The sequence below is a fragment of the Cherax quadricarinatus genome, chromosome 26, assembly GCF_038502225.1.
Source record: "Cherax quadricarinatus isolate ZL_2023a chromosome 26, ASM3850222v1, whole genome shotgun sequence".
Taxonomy (NCBI): Eukaryota; Metazoa; Arthropoda; class Malacostraca; order Decapoda; family Parastacidae; genus Cherax; species Cherax quadricarinatus.
Genome location: NC_091317.1, coordinates 113,059 through 139,357, shown reverse-complemented (window position 1 = coordinate 139,357; position 26,299 = coordinate 113,059).

Genomic DNA, 26,299 nt, shown 5'->3' with positions numbered 1-26,299 from the left:
TGGTGTTGTTACTGGTGTTGTTACTGGTGTTGTTACCAGTGTTGTTACCACTGTTGCTAACAGTGTTGTTACCAGTGGTGTAACTTGTGCTGCTAACATTGTTGTTACCAGTGTTTAAACTGGTGTTGCTAACAGCGTTGTTACTGGTGTTGTTACTGGTTTTGTGACTGGTGTTCTTACTGGTGTTGTTACTTTTGTTGTTACTGTTGTTACCAGTGTTGTTACCAGTGTTGTTACCAGTGTTACTACCAGTGTTGTTACCAGTGTTACTACCAGTGTTGTTACCAGTGTTACTACCAGTGTTGTTACCAGTGTTACTACCAGTGTTGTTACCAGTGTTACTACCAGTGTTGTTACCAGTGTTACTACCAGTGTTGTTACCAGTGTTGTTACTGGTGTTGTTACCAGTGTTGTTACTGGTGTTGCTAACAGGGTTGTTACCAGTGTTGTTACTGGTGTTGTTACCAGTGTTGTTATTGATGTTGTTAGCAGTGTTGTTACTGGTGTTGTTACTGGCGTTGATACTGGTGCTGCTACTGGTGTTGTTACTGGTGCTGTTACTGGTGTTGTTACTGGTGTTGCTAACAGTGTTGTTACCAGTGTTGTAACTGGTGTTGCTAACAGTGTTGTTACCAGTGTTGTAACTGGTGTTGCTAACAGTGTTGTTACTGGTGTTGTTACTGATGTTGTTACCAATGTTGTTACTGATGTTCTTACCAGTGTTGTTACTGATGTTCTTACCAGTCTTGTTGCTGATGTTGTTACTGATGTTGTTACCAGTGTTGTTACCGATGTTGTTACCGGTGTTGTTACTTATGTTACCAGTGTTTTTACTGATGTTGTTACCAGTGTTGTTACTGATGTTGTTACCAGTGTTGTTACTGATGTTGTTACCAGTGTTGATACTGATGTTGTTGCCAGTGTTGTTACTGATGTTGTTACCAGATTTGTTTCTGATGTTGTTACTGATGTTGTTACCAGTGTTGTTACTGATATTGTTACCAGCGTTGTTACTGATATTGTTACCAGTCTTGTTACTGATGTTGTTACTGTTGTTGTTACCAGTGTTGTTACTGATGTTGTTGCTGATGTTGTTACCAGTGTTGTTACTGATGTTACCAGTCTTGTTACTGATGGCGTTACCAGTCTTGTTACTGATGTTATCAGTCTTATTACTAATGTTGTTATCAGTCTTGTTAATGATGTTGTTACCAGTGTTGTTACTGATGGTGTTACCAGTGTTGTTACTGATGTTGTTACCAGTGTTGTTACTGGTGTTGTTACTGATGGTGTTACCAGTGTTGTTACTGATGTTGTTACCAGTGTTGTTACTGATGTTGTTACTGATGTTACCAGTGTTGTTGCTGATGTTGTTACCAGTGTTGTTACTGGTGTTGTTACTGATGTTGTTACCAGTGTTGTTACTGATGTTACCTGTGTTGTTACTGGTGTTGTTACTGACGTTGTTACCAGTGTTGTTACTGATGTTGTTACCAGTGTTGTTACTGTTGTTACCTGTGTTGTTACTGATGTTGTTACCAGTGTTGTTGCTGGTGTTGTTACCAGTATTGTTACTGATGTTGTTACCAGGGTTGTTACTGATGTTCTTACTGGTGTTGTTTCTGGTGTTGTTACTGGTGTTCTTACTGGTGTTGTTACTGTTGTTGTTACTGATATTGTTACCATTGTTGTTACTGATGTTGTTACCAGTGCTGTTACTTATGTTCTTACCAGTGTTGTTACTGATGTTGTTACCAGTGTTGTTAATGATGTTATTACCAGTGTTGTTACTGATATTGTTACCATTGTTGTTACTGATGTTGTTACCAGTGTTGTTATTGATGTTATTACCAGTGTTGTTACTGATGTTGTTACCATTGTTGTTACTGATGTTACCATTGTTGTTACTGATGTTGTTACCAGTGTTGTTACTGATGTTTTTACAAGCGTTGTTTCTGATGTTATTACCAGTGTTGTTACTGATGTTATCATTGCTGTTGCTGATGTTGTTACCAGTGTTGTTACTGATGTTGTTACAATTGTTTTTACTGATGTTTCCATTGTTGTTACTGATGTTACCATTGTTGTTACTGGTGTTTTTACCAGTTTTGTTACCAGTGTTGTTACTGGTGTTGTTACCAGTATTGTTACCAGAATTCTTACTGGTGCTGTTACCAGTGTTGTTACTTGTGTTGTTACCAGTGTTGTTACTTGTGTTGTTACCAGTGTTGTTACTGATATTGTTACCAGTGTAGTTAGTGGTGTGGTTATGAGTGTTGTTACTGGTGTTGTTACCAGTATTGTTACTGTTGTTGCTGCCAGTGTTGTTACTGGTGTTAACAGTGTTGTTACTGATGTTGTTACCTGTGTTATTTCTAGTGTTGTTACCAGTGTCGTTACCTGTGTTGTTACTGGTGTTATCAGTGTTATTACTGATGTTGTTACCAGTGTTGCTACAGGTGTTATCTGTGTTGTTACTGGTGTTGTTACTAGTGTTGTTACTGGTGTTGTTACTAGTGTTGTTACTGGTGTTGTTGCCTGTGTTGTTACTGATGTTACCAGTGTTGTTACTGGTGTTACCCTTGTTGTTACTGGTGTTGTTACCAGTGTTGTTAGTGATGTTATTACCAGTGTTGTTACTGGTCTTGTTACCTGTGTTGTTACTTGTGTTGTTATCAGTGTTGTTACTGATGTTACCAGTGTTGTTACTGGTGCTTTACCAGTGCTGTTACCAGTGTTATTACCGGTGCTGCTACCAGTGTTGTTACCAGTGTTGTTACCAGCGTTGTTACTGGTGCTGTTACCAGTGCTGTTACTGATGTTGTTACCAGTGTTGTTACCAGTGTTGTTACTGGTGCTGTTACCAGTGTTTTTACTGGTGTTGTTACCAGTGTTATTACCTCCGTTGTTACTGGTGTTGTTACCATTGCTGTCTCCTGTGTTGTTACTTGTGTTGTTTTCATTTTTGTTACCAGTGTTGTCACCTGTGTTGTTAACAGTGTTGTTGCGAGTGTTGTTACCATTGATACAAATGTTGTTACTGGTGTTGTTAGCAGTGTTATTACCAGTGTTGTTGCCAGACTTACCAATGTTGCTACTGGTTGGTTTTGTTAACAGTGTTGTTACCAGTGTTGTTGCCAGCGTTGTTACTTGTGTTGTTACAAATGTTGTTACCAGTGTTGTTAACATTGTTGTTACTGGTGTTGTTACCTGTGTTGTTACTGGAGTTGTTATATGTGTTATTACTTGAGTTCTTACCAGTGTTGATGCTGGTGTTGTTACCAGTGTTGTTACCACTGTTGCTAACAGTGTTGTTACTGGAGTTGTTAGAAGCGTGGTTAATGGTGTTGTTGCAAGTGTTGTTAAAATGTTGATACTAGTGTTGTTACCATTGTTGTTACTGGAGTTGCTTCCAGTGTTGTTAGTGATGTTGTTCCCAGTGTTGTGCCCAGTGTTGTTACCAGTGTTGTTACTGGTGTTGTTACCAGTGTTCTTACGGGTTTTGTTACTGTAGCTGTTAGCAGTGTTATTAGTGGAGTTGTTACCAGTGCTCCTATTGGCGTTGTTACTGCTGTTATTACCAATGTTGTTACTGGACCTGCTTCCTGTGTTGTTACTGGTGCTGTTGTCAGTGTTGTTACTGTTGTTGTTACCAGAGTTGTTACTGGTGTTGTTACCAGTGTTGCTACTGATGTTGTTACTGATGTTACCAGCGTCGTTACTGGAATTGTTCCCAGCGTTGTTACTTGTGTTGTTACCAGTGTTGTTACTGGAGTTGTTCCCAGTGTTGGTCCCCTTGTTGGTCCCACTGTTGGTCCCAGTGTTGGTTTCAGCGTTGGCGCCAGCGTTGATCCCAGCGTTGGTCCCAACGTTGGTCCCGGCGCTGGTCTCAGCATTGGTCCCAGCGTTGGTTCCGGCGTTGGTGCCAACCTTGTTCACAGCGTTGGTCCCAGGGCTGGTCCCAGGGTTGGTCCCAGGGTTGGTCCCAGCGTGGTCCCAGCGTTGGTCCCAGCGTTGGTTCCGGCGTTCATGCCAACGTTGGTCCCAGGGTTGGTCCCTGATTTTGTCCCAGGGTTGATCCCAGGGTTGATCCCAGAGTTGGTCCCAGGGTTGGTCCCGGCGTGTGTGTGTACTCACCTAGTTGAGGTTGCGGGGGTCGAGTCCGAGCTCCTGGCCCCGCCTCTTCACTGATCGCTACTAGGTCACTCTCTCTGAACCGTGAGCTTTATCATACCTCTGCTTAAAGCTATGTATGGATCCTGCCTCCACTACATCGCTTCCCAAACTATTCCACTTCCTGACTACTCTGTGGCTGAAGAAATACTTCCTAACGTCCCTGTGATTCATCTGTGTCTTCAACTTCCAACTGTGTCCCCTTGTTGCTGTGTCCCATCTCTGGAACATCCTGTCTTTGTCCACCTTGTCAATTCCTCTCAGTATTTTGTATGTCGTTATCATGTCCTCCCTATCCCTCCTGTCCTCCAGTGTCGTCAGGTTGATTTCCCTTAACCTCTCCTCGTAGGACATACCTCTCAGCTCTGGGACTAGTCTTGTTGCAAACCTTTGCACTTTCTCTAGTTTCTTTACGTGCTTGGCTAGGTGTGGGCTCCAGACTGGTGCCGCATACTCCAATATGGGCCTAATGTACACGGTGTATGGGGTCCTGAACGATTCCTTATTAAGATGTCGGAATGCTGTTCTGAGGTTTGCTAGGCGCCCATATGCTGCAGCAGTTGTTTGGTTGATGTGCACTCAGGAGATGTGCCTGGTGTTATACTCACCCCAAGATCTTTTTTCTTGAGTGAGGTTTGTAGTCTCTGGTCCCCTAGACTGTATTCCGTCTGCGGTCTTCTTTGCCCTTCCCCAATCTTCATGACTTTGCACTTGGTGGAGTTGAACTCCAGGAGACAATTGCTGGACCAGGTCTGCAGCCTGTCCAGATCCCTTTGTAGTTCTGCCTGGTCTTCGGTCGAATGAATTCTTCTTATCAACTTCAAGTCATCTGCAAACAGGTATATTTCAGTCTATTCCTTCCGTCATGTCGTTCACAAATACCAGAAACAGCACTGGTCCTAGGACTGACCCCTGTGGGACCCCGCTGGTCACAGGTGCCCACTCTGACACCTCGTCACGTACCATGACTCGCTGCTGTCTTCCTGACAAGTATTCCCTGATCCATTGTAGTGCCTTCCCTGTTATCCCTGCTTGGTCCTCCAGTTTTTGCACTAATCTCTTATGTGGAACTGTTTCAAACGCCTTCTTGCAGTCCAAGAAAATGCAATCCATCCACCCCTCTCTCTCGCTCTTGTCTTACTGCTGTCACCATGTCGTAGAACTCCAGTAGGTTTGTGACACAGGATTTCCCGCCCCTGAAACCATGTTGGCTGCTGATGATGAGATCATTCCTTTCTAGGTGTTCCACCATTCTTCTCCTGATAATCTTCTCCATGACTTTGCATACTATACATGTCAGTGACACTGGGCTGTAGTTTAGTGCTTCATGTCTGTCTCCTTTTTTAAAGATTGGGGCTACATTTGCTGTCTTCCATGCCTCAGGCAATCTCCCTGTTTCGATAGATGTATTGAATATTGTTGTTAGGGGTACACATAGTGCCTATGCTCCCTCTCTCAGGACCCATGGAGAGATGTTACCCGGCCCCATTGCCTTTGAGGTATCTAGCTCACCCAGAAGCCTCTTCACTTCTTCCTCGGTTGAGTGTACCGTGTCCAGCACATGGTGGTGTGCCCCACCTCTCCGTCTTTCTGGAGCCCCTTCTGTCTCCTCTCTGAACACTTTTTTGAATCTCTTGTTGAGTTCCTCACATACTTCACGGTCATTTCTTGTTGTCTCTCCTCCTTCCTTCCTTATCCTGATTACCTGGTCCTTGACTGTTGTTTTCCTCCTGATGTGGCTGTATAACAGCTTCGGGTCAGATTTGGCTTTCGCTGCTATGTCGTTTTCATATTGTCGTTGGGCCTCCCTTCTTATCTGTGCATATTCATTTCTGGCTCTACGACTGCTCTCCTCATTCTCCAGGGTCCTTTGCCTTCTATATTTCTTCCATTCCCTAGCACACATGGTTTTTGCCTCCCTGCACCTTTGGGTGAACCATGGGCTCCTGGCTTTTTCATTATTCCTGTTACCCTTGGGAACAAACCTCTCCTCAGCCTCCTTACACGTGGTTGTTACATATTCCATCATCTCATTAACTGGCTTCCCTGCCAGTTCTTTGTCCCACTGAACCCCGTTCAGGAAGTTCCTCATTCCCGTGTAGTCCCCTTTCTTGTAGTTTGGCTTCATTCGCTCTGGCCTACCTGCTTTCCCCTCCACTTGTAGCTCTACTGTGTATTCGAAGCATAAAATCACATGATCGCTGGCCCCAAGGGGTCTTTCACATGTGATGTCCTAAATATCTGCACTACTCAAGGTGAATACTAGGTCCAGTCTTGCTGGTTCATCCTCTTCTCTCTCTCTTGTAGTGTCCCTTACGTGTTAACATAAGAACATATGAACGAAGGAACACTGCAGCAGGCCTACTGGCCCTAAGTTCTCCCAAGTGGGTAGTGTGGTTATGGTGATTGGGAAGGGTGGTTATGGTGAGTGGGTAGGGTGGTTATGGTGAGCGAGTAGAGTGGTTATGGTCAGTGGATAGTGTGGTTATGGAGAATGGGTAGGGTGGTTATGGTGAGTGGGAAGTGTGGTTATGGTGAGTGGGTAGTGTGGTTATGGTGAGTGCATAGGGTGGTTATGGTGAGTGGGTAGGGTGGTTATGGTCAGTGGGCAGTGTGGTTATGGTGAGTGGGTAGGGTGGTTATGGTGAGTGGGTAAGATGGTTATGGTCAGTGGGTAGTATGGTTATGGTGAGTGGGTAGAGTGGTTATGGTCAGTGGGTAGTGTGGTTATGGTGAGTGGGTAGTGTGGTTATGGTGAGTGGGTAGGGTGGTTATGCTGAGTGGGAAGGGTGGCTATGGTGAGTGGGTAGTGTGGTTATGGTGAGTGGGTAGAGTGGTTATGGTGAGAGGGTAGGGTGGTTATGGTCAGTGGGTAGTGTGATTATGGTGAGTGGGTAGGGTAGTGTGGTTAGTGTGAGTGGGTAGGGTGGTTATGGTGAGTGGGTAGGGTGGTTATGGTCAGTGGGTAGTGTGGTTATGGTCAGTGGGTAAGGTGCTTATGGTCAGTGGTTAGTGTGGTTATGGTGAGTGGGTAGGGTGGTTATTGTGAGTGGGTAGGGCGGTTATGGTGAGTTGATAGTGTGGATATGGTGAGTGGGTAGGGTGGTTATGGTGAGTGGGTAGTGTGGTTATGGTGAGTGGGTAGGGTGGTTATGGTCAGTGGGTAGTGTTGTTATGGTGAGTGGGTAGGGTGGTAATGGTCAGTTCATAGTGTGGTTATGGTGAGTGGGTAGGGTGGTTATGGTGAGTGAGTAGGGTGCTTATGGTGAGTGAGTAGTGTGGTTATGGTGAGTCGGTAGTGTGGTTATGGTGAGTGGGTAGTGTGGTTATTGTGAGTGGGTAGCGTGGTTATGGTGAGTGGGTAGTGTGGTTATGGTGAGTGGGTATGGTGGTAATGGTGAGTGGGTAGTGTGGTTATGGTGAGTGGGTAGGATGGTTATGGTGAGTGGGTAGTGTGGTTATGGTGAGTGGGTAGGGTGGTAATGGTGAGCGGGTAGGGTGGTAATGGTTAGTGGGTAGTGTGGTTATGGTGAGTAGGTAGGGTGGTTATGGTCAGTGGGTATGTGGTTATGGTGAGAGGGTAGGGTGGTTATGGTCAGTGGGTAGTGTGGTTATAGTGAGTGTGTAGGGTGGTTATGGTCAGTGTATAGTGTGGTTATGGTGAGTGGGTAGGGTGGTTATGGTTAGTGGGTAGGGTGGTTATGGTCAGTGGGTAGTGTGCTTATGGTGAGTGGGTAGGGTGGTTATGGTCAGTGGGTAGTCTGGTTATGGTCAGTTGGTAGGGTGGTTGTGGTGAGTGGGTTGGGTGGTTATGATCAATGGGTTGTGTGGTTATGGTGAGTGGGTAGTGTGGTTAGGTGAGTGGGTAGGGTGGTTATGGTCAGTGGGTAGTGTGGTTATGGTGAGTGGGTAGGGTGGTTATGGTGAGTGGGTAGTGTGGTTAAGGTGAGTGGGTAAGGTGGTTATGGTGAGTGGGTAGGATGGTTATGGTGAGTGGGTAGGGTGATTATGGTCAGTGGGTAGGATGGTTACGGTGAGTGGGTAGGTCGGTTATGGTGAGTGGGTAGTGTGGTAATGGTGAGTGGTTAGTGTGGTTATGGTGAGTTGGTAGTGTGATTATGGTGAGTGGGTTGTGTGGTTAAGGTGAGTGGGTAAGGTGGTTATGGTGTGTGATTAAGGTGGTTATGATGAGTGGGTAGGGTGGTTATGGTCAGTGGGTAGTGTGGTTATGGCTAGTGGGTAGGGTGGTTATGGTCAGTGGGTAGTCTGGTTATGGTCAGTGGGTAGGGTGGTTGTGGTGAGTGGGTTGTGTGGTTATGGTCAGTGGGTAGTGTGGTTATGGTCAGTGGGTAGGGTGGTTATGGTGAGTGGGTAGGGTAGTTATGGTGAGTGGGTAGGGTGGTTATGGTCAGTGTGTAGGGTGGTTATGGTGAGTGGGTAGGGTGGTAATGGTCAGTGGGTAGGGTGGTTATGGTGAGTGGGTAGGGTTGTTATTGTGAGTGAGTAGGGTGGTTATGGTGAGTGGGTAGGGTGGTTATGGTGAGTGGGTAGGGTGGTTATGGTGAGTGGGTAGGGTGGTTATGGTTAGTGGGTAGGGTGGTTATGGTGAGTGGGTAGGGTAGTTATGGTGAGTGGGTAGGGTGGTTATGGTCAGTGTGTAGGGTGGTTATGGTGAGTTGGTAGTGTGATTATGGTGAGTGGGTAGTGTGGTTATGGTGAGTGGGTAGTGTGGTTATTGTGAATGGGTAGGGTGGTTATGGTGAGTGGGTAGTGTGGTTAAGGCGAGTGGGTAAGGTGGTTATGGTGAGTGGGTAGGGTGGTTATGGTGAGTGGGTAGGGTGGTTATGGTCGGTGGGTAGGATGGTTATGATGAGTGGATAGGTCGGTTATGGTGAGTGGGTAGTGTGGTTATGGTGAGTGGTTAATGTGGTTATTGTGAGTGGGTAGGGTGGTTATGGTTAGTGGGTAGTGTGGTTAAGGTGAGTGGGTAAGGTGGTTATGGTGAGTGGGTAAGGTGGTTATGATGAGTGGGTAGGGTGGTTATGATCAGTGGGTAGTGTGGTTATGGTGAGTGGGTAGGGTGGTTATGGTGAGTGGGTAGGGTGGTTATGGTGAGTGGGTAGGGTAGTTATGGTGAGTGGGTAGGGTGGTTATGGTGAGTGGGTAGGGTGGTTATGGTGAGTGGGTAGGGTGGTTATGGTGGGTGGGTAGTGTGGTTATGATGAGTGGGTAGGGTGGTTATGGTGAGTGGGTAGGGTGGTTATGGTGAGTGGGTAGGGTTGTTATCGTGAGTGGTAGGGTGGTTTTGGTCAGTGGGTAGTGTGGTTATGGTGAATGGGTAAGGTGGTTATGGTGAGTTGGTAGTGTGGTTATGGTGAGTGGGTAGGGTGGTTATGGTGAGTGGGTAGGGTGGTTATGGTTAGTGGGTAGGGTGGTTATGGTGAGTGGGTAGGGTGGTTATGGTGAGTGGGTAGGGTGGTTATGGAGATTGGGGTAGGGTGGTTATGGTGAGTGTGTGATGTAGTTCAGCTGGGCTTTTGAGGTCTATTGGGAGACCTAATTTAACCAATTATATGGTCACCTTGCCTTGGCAAATGTCTGTCAGAGACACTCCTTTTCGGCTTATGTATCAGCTCCTTTGTTCGTCACTGGCGTCAGATCCAGGCGTCAGGTCATACACGTGGTTGTGGAGGGTGCTTGGACCACCATATAAGCCCAAGGAACAGCTGAGCAGAGGAGATTCGTGCGGAGCTCTGGCCTGGGTGCAGAGCTGTGAGCAGAGGATTCGAGAGGAGCTGCTGCTGGGGTGCAGGGCTCGGGAGAAGGCTGCTGAAGTCTCTTGAGGAGACTGTTGGAGACATTGGGCAGAGTACTGGCTTCGAGCAGTACTCATACTGTGTAGGTCTTGTGACCTGTGACTTAGTTCCTGTGGTGAGCTGTCCTCTGAACCATATTGTAAGTTATATTCTGTTTCGTCTAGTTAATTGTGTTCCCTGTCTCACTGCTTATATTTACCATCCCATTTATCTAAACCACAATAATGTTCTCCTGTTCCCAAATATATTATTGTACAAGGACTTAATAATAAACTGTGTTTGAGTAGAATAGTAATATTCACTGTCCCCGTTATTTGCTCTTTTATTCATTATTTTATTTCAAGTAGTGAGAGGGTGAGTAGTGTGGTGAGTAGTGTGGTGAGTAGTGTGGTGGGTAGAATAATGAGAGGTGAAGGTGTAGTTACCAGTGACCTCACATTACCTACCTCCGCTAATCATCTCTCCTATCACCTCGCCTGCATATCCCCTGCCTTACACTGACCCTCTTACTCCCATATTCCCCCTTTCATTCATTACCATTACCCTCCTCCCCTACATGACATAGTGTCTAAGCGGTGGTGGTTCTTATTATTTTTATAGTAGGAACCAGTCCCATGTGCCTTATTTTTGACTGCTCGGTTATACTTATGTTATGCTATCATTTTTTTTTCTGTGTGTGTGTAAAGTTAAAGTAAATATCTGTATGATATTATAATCCTAGAGACCTTAACTGACCTCTTTTTTAGACGGTGGGTCTGAATAATTGTTTGGGTGTGATATTATATTTGGTGGAGTTGGTTGTTGGTTTGAGATAAATGGTGGAGAATATCAGTATTTGGGTGAGACTTTTGGGGGAAGCAATTACTGGCCGAAATTGAATATTTACAGAGGAATGAGAAGTCACCCAGCCCGCCTTGGAAGACTAACCCACAACTGCCACCCATTGAAGAGCTGCCAAAGATTGTTATCCTGCCGATGTGCCAAGTCACCCAGTAGATGTATTGCTGCCCTGGTCTGTCATCCATTGTAGTGGGTGTCTGTCTGCGTCACCTAGCCTCTGTGACCATCACCCACGGACCGCCAGTTACCCGCATTTGCCAGGGATGGATGACCGCACCTCTGTTAATCACCTGAAGTGACCTCACCACCTCATCTCACCTCGACCATCTGACCATAGCCTGCTGCTGCTGATGTCGGTTACCTGAAGGTTACCTGGAGGTTATTCCGGGGATCAACGCCCCCGCGGCCCGGTCCATGACCAGGCCTCCCTGTGGATCAGGGCCTGATCAACTAGGCTGTTACTGCTGTCCGTACGCAGTCCAACGTACGAGCCACAGCCCGGCTGATCCGGCACTGACTTTAGGTATCTGTCCAGCTCTCTCTTGAAGGCAGCCAGGGGTTTATTGGCAATTCCCCTAATGCTTGATGGGAGGCTGTTGAACAGTCTTGGGCCCCGGACACTTATGGTGCTTTCCCTTAGTGTACCAATGGCGCCCCTACTTTTTATTGGGAGCATTTTGCATCGCCTGCCCAGTCTTTTACTTTCGTAAGGAGTGATTTCTGTGTGCAGATTTGGGACCATTCCTTCCAAGATTTTCCAAGTGTAGATTATGATATATCTCTCCCTCCTGCGTTCCAACGAGTACAAGTCAAGTGCTTCCAAGCGTTCCCAGTAGTTAAGGTGCTTGACAGAACTTATACATGCAGTAAAGGATCTCTGTACACTCTCTAGATCTGCGATTTCACCTGCTTTGAATGGAGATGTTAATGTACAGAAGTATTCCAGCCTAGAGAGAACAAGTGATTTGAAAAGGATCATCATTGGCTTGGCATCTCTCGTTTTGAACGTTCTCATTATCCATCCTATCATTTTCTTTGCACGTGCGATCGTGGCACTGTTGTGATCCTTGAAAGTGAGATCCTCAGACATTCCTACTCCCAGGTCCCTTACATTATTTTTCCGCTCTATTGTATGGCCAGAGTCTGTAGTATAGTCGGTTCTAGTTATCTCCTTCAGTTTTCCATAACGGAGTAGTTGGAATTTGTCCTCATTGAACATCATATTGTTTACCGTTGCCCACTGGAAAACTTTGTTTATATCTTCTTGTAGGTTAACCGCGTCCTCAGCAGATGACAGCCTCAAGCAGATCCTAGTATCATCCGCAAAGGATGATACGGTGCTGTGATGTATATCTCTGTCTATGTCTGATATGAGGATAAGGAATAAGATGGGGCGAGTACTGTGCCTTGTGGAACAGAGCTCTTCACTATGGCAGCCTCCGATTTAACTCTGTTGACCACTACTCTTTGTGTTTGATTTGTTAGGAAGTTGAAGACCCATCTCCCCACTTTCCCAGTTATTCCTTTAGTACGTATTTTATGAGCTATTACACCATGATCGCATTTGTCAAATGCTTTTGCAAAGTCTGTGTATATTACATCTGCATTCTGATTTTCTTCCAGTGCATCCAAGGCCATATCATAGTGATCCAGTAGTCGTGAGAGGCAGGAGCGACCTGCCCTGAAACCATGTTGCCTTGGATTGTGCAGATTTTGGGAATCCAGGTGATTTGCAATCCTGCTTCTTAGCACTCTTTCAATTATTTTTATGATGTGGGACGTCAGAGCTATTGGTCTATAGTCTTAACTAATGCTTTGCTGCCACCTTTATGAAGTGGGGCTATATCCGTTGTTTTAAGTGACTGTGGAATTTCACCCATGTCCAAGCTCCTCCTCGATAGTGTACTTAGGGCACGCGAGAGGGGTTTCTTGCAGTTCTTAATGAAAACGGAGTTCCACGAGTCTGGGCCCGGAGCTGAGTGCATGGGCATGTTGTCAATGGCTCTTTCGAAATCTATCAGAGTTAGGGTAATGTCGGAAATCTGGCATACATTTATGGAGTTTTGAGGCTTATTCATGAAGAAATCATTTGAGTTGTCGATCCTCAGACCGATTAGTGGTTCACTAAACACAGAGTCGTACTGGGATTTCAATATTTCACTCATTTCCTTGTTGTCATCTGTGTAAGTCCCATCCTGTCTGAGTAAGGGCCCGATACTAGATGTGGTATTTGCCTTGTTTTTGGCATATGAAAAGAAATATTTTGAATTTCTTTCAACTTCACTAATAGCTTTAAGCTCCTCCTGCCTCTCCTGGTTCCTGTAAGAGTCATTTAACTTAAGTTCGATAGTTTCCACTTCCCTGGTCAGCGCCTCCTTTCCTGTATCAGATATTCTAGCACTCCTGAGGAGCTCAGTGACTCTTCGTCGTCTTCTGTAGAGGGAGCGTCTTTATCTCTCCAGATTACTCCTGCTCTTCTTCTTTCTTAGGGGAATATGCTTAGAATATGCTTCGGCTGCCAGAAAGTTGATCCTTTCAAGGCACTGGTTTGGATCCATGTCATTTAAGACATCTTCCCAACATGTTTCGTTTAGGACATGGTTTACCTGGTCCCAGTTGATGTTCTTGTTGTTGAAGTTGTATTTTGTGAAGACACCTTCACCAGTACATGCATTCTGCTGATCAGGACCCCTATGCATGTACGTCTGGACTTCGATTAGGTTGTGATCGGAATTAGTTGTTTTTGATATTCGTATGTCTCTTATCAGGTCCTCATTATTTGTGAAGATAAGGTCAAGTGTGTTTTCTAGTCTTGTTGGCTCCACTATCTGCTGGCTTAAGGTGTGTTTTTCACAGAGACTTAGTAGCTCATGTGTGTGTGTGACCTTTCATCTGTGCTACCTCGGGGGATTGTTTCAGCTATAACATTATTTGGTACATTCTTCCATTTTGTATGCCTTAGGTTGAAATCACCAAACAGTAAGATGTTTGGGGATGGAGCTGGAAGGTTTTCCAAACAGTAATCAATTTTCAGTAGCTGTTCCTTGAACTGTTGTGAGGTTGCATCTGGTGGTTTATATACAACCACAATGACTAGGTTTTGGTTCTCGATCTTTATTGATAGAGCTTAAACTACCTCATTTGTTTTGTTCAGCAACTCCGTGCAGATGAGGGACTCTTTGTCATACAGGCCAACCCCCCCCCTTGTTGCCTGTTCTTTCTGTCGCATCTTACAAGGTTGTAACCACTTATCAATATTTCACTGTCAAAGTGATCTTTTGTGTGAGTCTCTGTGAAGGCTGCAAACATTGCATTAGACTCCTCTAGAAGTCCACTGATAAAAGGTATTTTGTTGTTGGTGGATGGCTTAAGGCCCTGTATATTAGCAAATATGAACGAGGTTGTATTCTGTGTTTGTTGGGGGGATTTTGTTATTGGCATCAGTAGTTGTAATTCTGGAGGGCCATGGGTGGCCACGGCTGCTTATGATGCTGCAGTTTACTGAGATGCTGGGGCCGTGCTGCGATGCTGTGGCCGTGCTGTGTGCTGCTGTGATACGGCCGTGCTGTGATGTTGAGATGCTGCTGCCGTGCGGTGATGTTGAGATGCTGCGGCCGTGCTGTGATGCTGGGACCGTGCTGCGATGCTGTAGCCGTACTGCGATGCTGTGGCCGTGCTGTGTGCTGCTGTGATACGGCCGTGCTGTGATGATGGATATGCTGTGACCGTGCTGTGATGCTGCGATGCTGCCTAGCTCAAGAGGAGGAGATGGCGGTGATGCTGCAGTGGTGTGTGAGGGATTCTGGCTGGTGTGCCAGGACAGGAGAATCTACTATGAAGGAGTTGCCATCCTCGGAGATGTGGAAGGACGTGAGCCGCGGAGATGGACTCCAGCTGCTGAGACCAGCCTGCTTTCAAGGGCGGTATGGAGGTGTATTTTGCCTTGCTGGTCGACCTGTACGACCGGTATGCGGGGGTGCCCTGCCAGCCATGAGAGACAATTAAGAGTGTGAGATGTCCCCAGCCTACTTTGACTTGCCAGAAGTGTTAGCGTTACCTGTGTGAAATAAGGTGACCTTGAATATGATCCAGTGATTATGGCCTCCTTGTTTTATGAGGCCAGTGAATCCTAGTAGTAGCATAAGATAATGGAGGGTCTTAGCTGCGATGTCTGCTCTGTCTCGATTTTCAGATTGAAGTGTGCATGTGAAGTATGCTGGAAATGCGACCTTGGTGGCCGTGAAGTGGTCCAGTTGCAGTTACTTGAAAGAATGCAACCCGTTGGAGCAGTTTTCCACGCCAAAGAAGCCTAGAGAGGTTTGGCCCAATGGTTAACGTGCGAGGGTGACTAACATTGGCTAGTGCATTTCTAGGAGAAGTAGGGAAGGCACTGGAGCCCGATATTTAGTTTTAAGGAGAAATGATGGGTAAGGAGGCTTTGCACCAGAGAGCAACTGTTATACTGGTCAACTGCGAGGTGTACTGATTATGCTGCCTTGTGGTAGTTGAGGAGGCTGAGGGAAATGTATGTAATTGAATAATTTTGTATTATGTATAATTTTGTCTTTGTATTGTAATAGATTTAAGGGGTTAGGATTAAAATAGTCTAATAACTTAGGACAAATTGTGCTAGTTCTCAGATATTTTAAATTGGGGGAGAAAGGGGGATGTGAAGTAGTTCAGCTGGGCTTGTGAGGTCTCTTGGGAGACCTAATTTAACCAGTTATATGGTCACTTGCCTTGGCAAATATCTGTCAGAGACACGCCTTTTCGGCTTATGTATCAGCTCCTTTGTTCGTCACTGGCGTCAGATCCGGGCGTCAGGTCGTACACGTGGTTGTGGAGGGTGCTTGGACCACCATATAAGCCCAAGGAACAGCTGAGCAGAGGAGATTCGTGCGGAGCTCTGGCCTGGGTGCAGAGCTCTGAGCAGAGAGACTTCGAGAGGAGCTGCTGCTGGGGTGCAGGGCTCGGGAGAAGGCTGCTGAAGTCTCTGGAGGAGACTGTTGGAGACATTGGGCAGAGTACTGGCTTCGAGCAGTACTCATACTGTGTAGGTCTTGTGACCTGTGACTTAGTTCCTGTGATGAACTGTCCTCTGAACCATATTGTAAGTTATATTCTGTTTCGTCTAGTTAAGAACATAAGAACATAAGAACGGAGGAACACTGCAGCAAGCCTACTGGCCCATGCGAGGCAGGTCCAAGTCTCCTACCGGCTTAAGCTAATGCACCCAACCTAGTCAGGTCAGGTCACCTTGACTTAAGGGAGGAACACGGCAACCGTCCTGGTAGCACAAGCTAATCAGGTCCAACTCACACCCACCCACACCCACTCATGTATTTATCCAACCTATTTTTAAAGCTACACAACGTTCTGGCCTCTATAACTGTACTTGGGAGTTTGTTCCACTCATCCACAACTCTATTACCAAACCAGTACTTTCCTATATCCTTCTTGAATCTGAATTTTTCTAACTTAAAACCATTGCTGCGAGTCCTGTCTAGGCTAGATATTTTCAGCACACTATTTACATCCCCTTTATTTATTCATGTATTCCATTTATACACCTCAATCATATCCCCCCTAATTCTACGTCTTTCTAGAGAGTGAAGATTCAGGGCCCTTAGTCTATCCTCATAGGGAAGGTTTCTGATGGTATAAACCTTGGTAATAAATACCGACAAGTTGGTTTAGAAAGACACGTAAGCAAACACTATGACATATTTATTAGAAAACGTTTCGGTCCTGGGACCTTGATCACTTCTAACATACAGAGGTAGAAAGGCATTATATATATATAGGCGGAGAGTGAGGTGTGAAGCACGTGACCTGAGGAATGTCATAAGAACATAAGAATGGAGGAACACTGTAGAAGGCCTACTGGCCCATGCGAGGCAGGTCCTTATCAAAACAACCTCTGCCTATGATGAGGACGGGTAGACGATGAAATCATGTGACTCCTGTGTTGTTGGGTTGGTACTGCTTAAGTATCATGTATGCCAATGTTTTTGAAATTTTGTAGTTTCCAGTGTTGCGTTCTATAGTGTCGGTGACGGCGATTAGTGAGGCTTCTAGGCACCGTCGGCATCTGAGGTCTGGTTCGGTGAGAACGAGTTGTGCCTCATTCCAGTTCATAAAATGTCCCGTGGAGTCTCTGTGGAGGACACAGGCGTACCTTACATCGTCTCTGTTAGAGGCATTTCGATGCTCATTCAGGCGGACTGCAAGATCTCTGCCTGTCTCGCCTACATATTTCTTGGGACAGAACCCACAGGGGATAGTGTAGACGCCTGCTGTAGAAGTTAGAGGTGTGGGGCTGCATTTCGTAGTGAGGTCTTTGATAGATGATGTGTTTATGGTGGAAACGTTGATGTTACTCATAGCAAGTGCCCGGCGAGTATTCGTGGCAACATCACCACATGGGAGTACTATGAACTGCTTAGGGGGCTGTTCCATGGGCGGTTTGTTGAGAATAGCTTGTGCCTTAAGTCTGCAATCTCGGATGAAGAAAGATGGGAACTGAAGACGTGTAAAGGCTTGTGTTATGTAAGTGCATTCTTCTTCTAGAAAACAAGGGTTGGAGATGCGAAGAGCTCTCAAGAAGAAGCCAATGAGGACTCCTCTCTTAGTGCGAGTGTCTTGGTGTGAATAAAAGTGTATAAGATCGTCCTTGTTGGTAGGTTTTCTATACACTTTGAAGAGAAGTTTGTCACTGTCGGGAGATCTGCACAGTAGAACGTCGAGGAAAGGAAGTTTGCCATCATTTTCGAGTTCAAGTGTAAACTTTATTGATGGTTCAACTGCATTGATCTTGTTGAGAAGGGCCTGGATATTGAGACGTCTTGGATAGAAAACCAATACATCATCAACGTATCTTAGCCAGGTAACGGTGTTGGGAATGAGGGTGCTGAATTTCTCTGTCTCCAGGTTTTCCATGAAGAGGTTGGCAAGCACAGCACTGAGCGGGCTGCCCATTGCCATCCCAAAGCACTGTTTGTAACAGTTGTCCTGATACTTGAAGAAGTTGAAATTAACACAAAGTTCCACTAGATTGATGAAGTCTAGAAGAGGTAAAGGGAGGTCGTGGTTTTCAGTGAGCCTCTGTCTCAGAATGTTGATTCCAGCGTCAGTAGGAACGTTGGTGAAGAGGGCTGTGACATCGAAGGAAGCCATGCTTTTGTTTTTGACATTCAGGTTGGAAATTCGGGAGAGAAGGTCACCTGAGTGCTTGAGGTGGGCTTGACTGATGGTGCCCAGAAGCGCTGAAAGGTATTTGGCAAGGTGGCCGGCTAGTCTGTGTGGTGCACTCCCTATGCTCGAAGTGATAGGCCGTAGTGGGACGATCTTATACACTTTTATTCACACCAAGACACTCGCACTAAGAGAGGAGTCCTCATTGGCTTCTTCTTGAGAGCTCTTCGCATCTCCAGCCCTTGTTTTCTAGAAGAAGAATGCACTTACATAACACAAGCCTTTACACGTCTTCAGTTCCCATCTTTCTTCATCCGAGATTGCAGACTTAAGGCACAAGCTATTCTCAACAAACCGCCCATGGAACAGCCCCCTAAGCAGTTCATAGTACTCCCATGTGGTGATGTTGCCACGAATACTCGCCGGGCACTTGCTATGAGTAACATCAACGTTTCCACCATAAACACATCATCTATCAAAGACCTCACTACGAAACGCAGCCCCACACCTCTAACTTCTACAGCAGGCGTCTACACTATCCCCTGTGGGTTCTGTCCCAAGAAATATGTAGGCGAGACAGGCAGAGATCTTGCAGTCCGCCTGAATGAGCATCGAAATACCTCTAACAGAGACGATGTAAGGTACGCCTGTGTCCTCCACAGAGACTCCACGGGACATTTGATGAACTGGAATGAGGCACAACTCGTTCTCACCGAACCAGACCTCAAACGCCGACGGTGCCTATAAGCCTCACTAATCGCCGTCACCGACACTATAGAACGCAACACTGGAAACTACAAAATTTCAAAAACATTGGCATACATGATACTTAAGCAGCACCAACCCAACAACACAGGAGTCACATGATTTCATCGTCTACCCGTCCTCATCATAGGCAGAGGTTGTTTTGATAAGGACCTGCCTCGCATGGGCCAGTAGGCCTTCTACAGTGTTCCTCCATTCTTATGTTCTTATGTTCTTATGACATTCCTCAGGTCACGTGCGTCACACCTCACTCTCCGCCTATATATATATATATATATATATATATATATATATATATATATATATATATATATATATATATATATATATATATATATATATATATATATATATATATATATATATATATATATATTATTATTATTATTATTATCACACTGGCCGATTCCCACCAAGGCAGGGTGGCCCGAAAAAGAAAAACTTTCACCATCATTCGCTCCATCACTGTCTTGCCAGAAGGGTGCTTTACACTACAGTTTTTAAACTGCAACATTAACACCCCTCTTTCAGAGTGCAGGCACTGTACTTCCCATCTCCAGGACTCAAGTCCGGCCTGCCGGTTTCCCTGAATCCCTTCATAAATGTTACTTTGCTCACACTCCAACAGCACGTCAAGTATTAAAAACCATTTGTCTCCATTCACTCCTATCAAACACGCTCACGCATGCCTGCTGGAAGTCCAAGCCCCTCGCACACAAAACCTCCTTTACCCCCTCCCTCCAACCCTTCCTAGGCCGACCCCTACCCCGCCTTCCTTCCACTACAGACTGATACACTCTTGAAGTCATTCTGTTTCGCTCCATTCTCTCTACATGTCCGAACCACCTCAACAACCCTTCCTCAGCCCTCTGGACAACAGTTTTGGTAATCCCGCACCTCCTCCTAACTTCCAAACTACGAATTCTCTGCATTATATTCACACCACACATTGCCCTCAGACATGACATCTCCACTGCCTCCAGCCTTCTCCTCGCTGCAACATTCATCACCCACGCTTCACACCCATATAAGAGCGTTGGTAAAACTATACTCTCATACATTCCCCTCTTTGCCTCCAAGGACAAAGTTCTTTGTCTCCACAGACTCCTAAGTGCACCACTCACTCTTTTTCCCTCATCAATTCTATGATTCACCTCATCTTTCATAGACCCATCCGCTGACACGTCCACTCCCAAATATCTGAATACGTTCACCTCCTCCATACTCTCTCCCTCCAATCTGATATTCAATCTTTCATCACCTAATCTTTTTGTTATCCTCATAACCTTACTCTTTCCTGTATTCACCTTTAATTTTCTTCTTTTGCACACCCTACCAAATTCATCCACCAATCTCTGCAGCTTCTCTTCAGAATCTCCCAAGAGCACAGTGTCATCAGCAAAGAGCAGCTGTGACAACTCCCACTTTGTGTGTGATTCTTTATGTTTTAACTCCACGCCTCTTGCCAAGACCCTCGCATTTACTTCTCTTACAACCCCATCTATATATATTACATATATATATATATATATATATATATATATATATATATATATATATATATATATATATATATATATATATATATATATATAATGCCTTTCTACCTCTGTATGTTAGAAGTGATCAAGGTCCCAGGACCGAAACGCTTTCCAACAAATATGCCACAGTGCTTGCTCACGTGTCTTTCTAAACCAAGGTTCCTGATACATGGGATCAACTTTGTCATCCTCCTTTGTACATTTTCCAGAGCATTTATATTCATTCTGTAATACGGTGACCAAAACTGTGCAGCATAATCTAAATGAGGCCTAACCAAGGATGTATAGAGTTGAAGAACAACCTGAGGACTCCTATTATTTATGCTTCTTGATATAAAGCCAAGGATTCTATTAGCTTTATTGCGAACACTTATGCACTGTTGTCTTGGTTTCAGATTACTGCTAACCAGAACTCCTAAATCTTTTTCGCAATCTGTAATATTAAGATCTACATTATTTAGTTTATATGTGGCATGGTTATTGTCCTGTCCAACATTTAGAACTTTGCATTTGTCTATATTAAACTGCATCTGCCACCTCTCCGACCACTGCATCAGTCTACTCAAATCTTCCTGGAGTGCTCTAATGTCCTCGTCAGAATGAATTCGACGGCCTATTTTGGTGTCATCGGCAAACTTGCTGATGTCGCTCTTTATGCCCTCATCTATGTCGTTTATGTATATTGTGAACAGCAGGGGGCCCAACACTGACCCCTGTGGAACACCGCTCGTGACGCTTCCCCACTCTGATTTCTCCCCATTTATGCAAACTCTCTGCTACCTATTTGTCAACCATGCCTCTATCCAGGAAAAAATTTCTCCTCCTATTCCATGTGCCTTAATTTTCCTCAATAGTCTCTGATGTGGGACCCTGTCAAAAGCCTTACTGAAGTCCATGTACACAATATCATATTCATTACCATGATCTACCTCCTCAAATACCTTAGTGAAAAAAATTAACAAATTCGTAAGGCAGGAACGCCCCTTTGTAAAACCATGCTGAGATCGTTGATTAATTTATGCTTCTCAAGGTGGCTACGAACTGCCTCGGCAATTATTGATTCCATAAATTTTCCCACTATGGAGGTAAGGCTTATTGGTCTATAGTTTAAAGCTAAGGACCTGTCACCTGCTTTGAAAATAGGTATCACATTTGCCATTTTCCACTTATCTGGCACCATGCCAGTTTGTAGTGATATGTTGAAAAGATTAGCCAAAGGTTTGCTAAGCTCCTCTTTACATTCCTTTAGAACCCCTGCATACAGTTCATCAGGGCCTGGGGATTTGTTAGGTTTTAATTTATCTATTTGCCTAAGGACCATGTCACTTGTGACCCTAATCGTGCACAGTTTATTATCGTCCTGTTCTACATAATTTATCATTACTGGAATATCCCTGGTATCCTCCTGTGTAAAAACTGAGAGGAAGTATGTGTTAAAACTTCTACACATTTCCTTATCACTGTCAGTGAGCTGACCCGAGGAACTTTTGAGTGGGCCTATCTTGTCCCTGATCTTACTTCTGTATACCTGAAAGAATCCTTTTGGGTTAGTCTTCGAATCTCTTGCAACTTTAACCTCATAATCTCTTTTTGCTTTTCTAATTCCTTTTTTTATTTCTCTCTTAAATTGAATATATCGATTTCTTAATTGCCCCTCTCCTCTTTTGATTTGCCTATATATGCCTCTCTTTTGACCAATTAGATATTTTAATCTATTGTTCATCCATTTAGGATCATTTTTGTTTGATCTGATTTCCCTATTTGGAACATAATTTGACTGAGCAGCTAGAACTATGCCCTGGAAATCGTCATATCGGCATCCATCACCACCTACCTGACCCTTAGTCAGGTCATTCCAGTTCAGCCCACCTAAGTAATTTTTCAGTCCTATGAAATCAGCCAAGCGGAAGTCAGGGACAGAGACTTGATTGCCATTATTAGGGTAATTCCATGATATATTAAAACTGAGTGATTTGTGATCACTTTCCCCAAGCTCATCATTAACCTCAAGATTATTAATTAGTGTTTCCCTACTGGCAAGAACCAAGTCAAGGAGGTTATTTCCCCTAGTTGGCTCTGTCACAAACTGTTTTAAAAAACAATCCTGGATCGTATCAAGAAAGTCACCTGACTCTAAATTTCCTGTCAAATTGCTCCAGTCAATCTGTCTATAGTTGAAATCTCCCATTAGCACAACATTTTCGTTTGTAGATGCCATACGAATTTTGTCCCATAGAAGTTTACTGCACTCCCTATCAAGATTTGGGGCCCTGTAAATCACACCCAAAATTAGTTTTTCTCGGCCCTCGAGAAGCTGTAGCCAAACAGATTCAGTGGCTGACGCTTCTAATTTTATATCTTGTCTAACACAACAATTTAAATTGTCTCTGACATACATCGCTACTCCACCACCCCTCCTGTTGACCCTGTCAGTGTGGAATAATTGATTGTGTTCCCTGTCTCACTGCTTATATGTACCATCCCATTTATCTAAACCACAATAATGTTCTCCTGTTCCCAAATATATTATTGTACAAGGACATAATAATAAACTGTGTTTGAGTAGAATAGTAATATTCACTGTCCCCGTTATTTGCTCTTTTATTCATTATTTTATTTCAAGTAGTGAGAGGGTGAGTAGTGTGGTGAGTAGTGTGGTGAGTAGTGTGGTGGGTAGAATAATGAGAGGTGAAGGTGTAGTTACCAGTGACCTCACATTACCTACCTCCGCTAATCATCTCTCCTATCACCTCGCCTGCATATCCCCTGCCTTACACTGACCCTCTTACTCCCATATTCCCCCTTTCATTCATTACCCTCCTCCCCTACATGACAAGTGGGTAGGGTGGTTATGGTGAGTGGGTAGGGTGGTTATGGTCAGTGGGTAGTGTGGTTATGGTGAGTGGGTAGGGTGGTTATGATGAGTGGGTAGGGTGTTTATGGTGAGTGGGTATGGTGGTTATGGTTAGTGGGTAGGGTGTTTATGGTCGGTGGGTAGGGTGGTTATGGTGAGTGGGTAGGGTGGTTATGGTGAGTGGGTAGGGTGGTTATGGTGAGTGGGTAGGGTGGTTATGGTAAGTGGGTAGTGTGGTTATGGTGAGTGGGTAGGGTGGTTATGGTGAGTGGGTAGGGTGGTTATGGTGAGTGGGTAGGGTAGGTTAGGCTTTGTGGTGGATTGATTGTAAAATGACGGTGAGAAAAAGGTTGGAAGAATATTGGAGAACAATTATTGTGGGAATAATAATGATTGGGAGGCTGGTAGGGAGGATGTTGAGTTGGATAGTAGGGTGGATTGTGGGGAGGATTGTGGGGTGGTGCCGGGGAGACAGACTCTTGAGGTCACTCACCTCAACACACACAACATAGCATAATAGGAAGGCAGAGACTCACTGCCTAATTTGTCTTCCTTCTTTGTCTGCCCTCTGTGGCTATCTGCTGTGTCTGTCTTCTCTATCTGCTGTGTCTGTCCTCTCTGTCTTCTATTCAATAAGTCTTTTGAGCTGAGAGAGATTAACACAGCAGAGCGAAGAGGAGTAGGGAGGTTTATGGACCGTAACGCTGTACAGGCTACAATACGTACATGGTGTAGTATCCGGTTGGGTTTGCAAATTAATATTCTGGTGAGATCGTTCCTGGTACGTGGGCAGCAGCAGCAGCAACAGTAACACAAACTGGTCAACACCAGTGTTGGGAAAACCCGCCAAAGATATTTCTTAATGGAAAGGATGTGGCAACATGCTGTGATGGCATTCCCGTCATAGACAGGATTTGGCACTACTCATCCTGTCTTAGACAACGCGAGCGTCATCAAGTCTGAATGTCACCTCTACACCACCTGTTAAGAATACTTTATCTCCTCAAATTGCGATTGAACCTCAGCTCATACAAAACTTCACATATCTTAGTCTATATATATTGTATAAAATGGTACTGATATATATATATGTCGTGCCGAATAGGTAAAACTTGCGATTTTTGCTTAAATAGCAACGCACTTCGTGCCGAATAGGGCAAGCAAAAATGTGTATTGTGTTTGTTTATTACTAAATTATCGTAAACTTATCTAAAATGCATTTAGTTGGATTAACCTAAATTAAATTTTGCTTGATATAATAAGGTTAGATAAGTTTCCTAAAGTTCTTTTGGTACAAAATCATTCATTTTTATAATAACTTAAATAAAAAAAATATTTAAATGTATAAAAGAAACTTTTATAAAGAACGTTATACACACACACACACATATATGTATATATATGCATATACATGTATATATATATATATATATATATATATATATATATATATATATATATATATATATATATATATATATATATATATATATATATATATATATATATATATACATGCATATATATATATATATATATATATATATATATATATATATATATATATATATATATATATATATATATATTATTATTATCATACTGGCCGATTCCCACCAAGGCAGGGTGGCCCGAAAAAGAAAAACTTTCACCATCATTCACTCCATCACTGTCTTGCCAGAAGGGTGCTTTACATTACAGTTTTTAAACTGCAACATTAACACCCCTCCTTCAGAGTGCAGGCACTGTACTTCCCATCTCCAGGACTTAAGTCCGGCCTGCCGGTTTCCCTGAATCCCTTCATAAATGTTACTTTGCTCACACTCCAACAGCACGTCAAGTATTAAAAACCATTTGTCTCCATTCACTCCTATCAAACACGCTCACGCATGCCTGCTGGAAGTCCAAGCCCCTCGCACACAAAGCCTCCTTTACCCCCTCCCTCCAACCTTTCCTAGGCCGACCCCTACCCCGCCTTCCTTCCACTACAGACTGATACACTCTTGAAGTCATTCTGTTTCGCTCCATTCTCTCTACATGTCCGAACCACCTCAACAACCCTTCCTCAGCCCTCTGGACAACAGTTTTGGTAATCCCGCACCTCCTCCTAACTTCCAAACTACGAATTCTCTGCATTATATTCACACCACACATTGCCCTCAGACATGACATCTCCACTGCCTCCAGCCTTCTCCTCACTGCAACATTCATCACCCATGCTTCACACCCATATAAGAGCGTTGGTAAAACTATACTCTCATACATTCCCCTCTTTGCCTCCAAGGACAAAGTTCTTTGTCTCCACAGACTCCTAAGTGCACCACTCACTCTTTTTCCCTCATCAATTCTGTGATTCACCTCATCTTTCATAGACCCATCCGCTGACACGTCCACTCCCAAATATCTGAATACATTCACCTCCTCCATACTCTCTCCCTCCAATCTGATATCCAATCTTTCATCACCTAATATTTTTGTTATCCTCATAACCTTACTCTTTCCTGTATTCACCTTTAATTTTCTTCTATATATATATATATATATATATATATATATATATATATATATATATATATATATATATATATATATATATATATATATATATATATATATATATATATATATACATATATGTTATGCCGAATAGGTAAATCTGGTCAATTAGCAACAACTCATTTAAAATTAAATAACTCCTTTCTAAAATTTTCTCTTATACATTTAAAGACATATATTTTCATTTGTGTAAATATACAAATTAATGATTTTGTACCATAAGTACCTTAGGAAACTTATCTAACCTTATTATAACAAGCGCAATTTAATTTAGCCTAATACAACTAAATATGTTTTATAAATTTGCAATAATTTAACAATAAACAAACACAATGAAAAATATTTTTTTTTTCGTTGGATTCAGAATGATTTTTGCAAACTTATTGCATGCACAAATTTTCGCTTGCCCTTTCGACACAAAGTGCGTTGCTATTTAAGCCAAAATAGAAAGTTTTACCTTTGTGTTTTCGTGATTTCTCACATTATCAAGGAACTGTAAAAATAAAAAATCAACAGGAAGACATATAAGGAACGAGATTGCACCTCATAGTTACCTTACA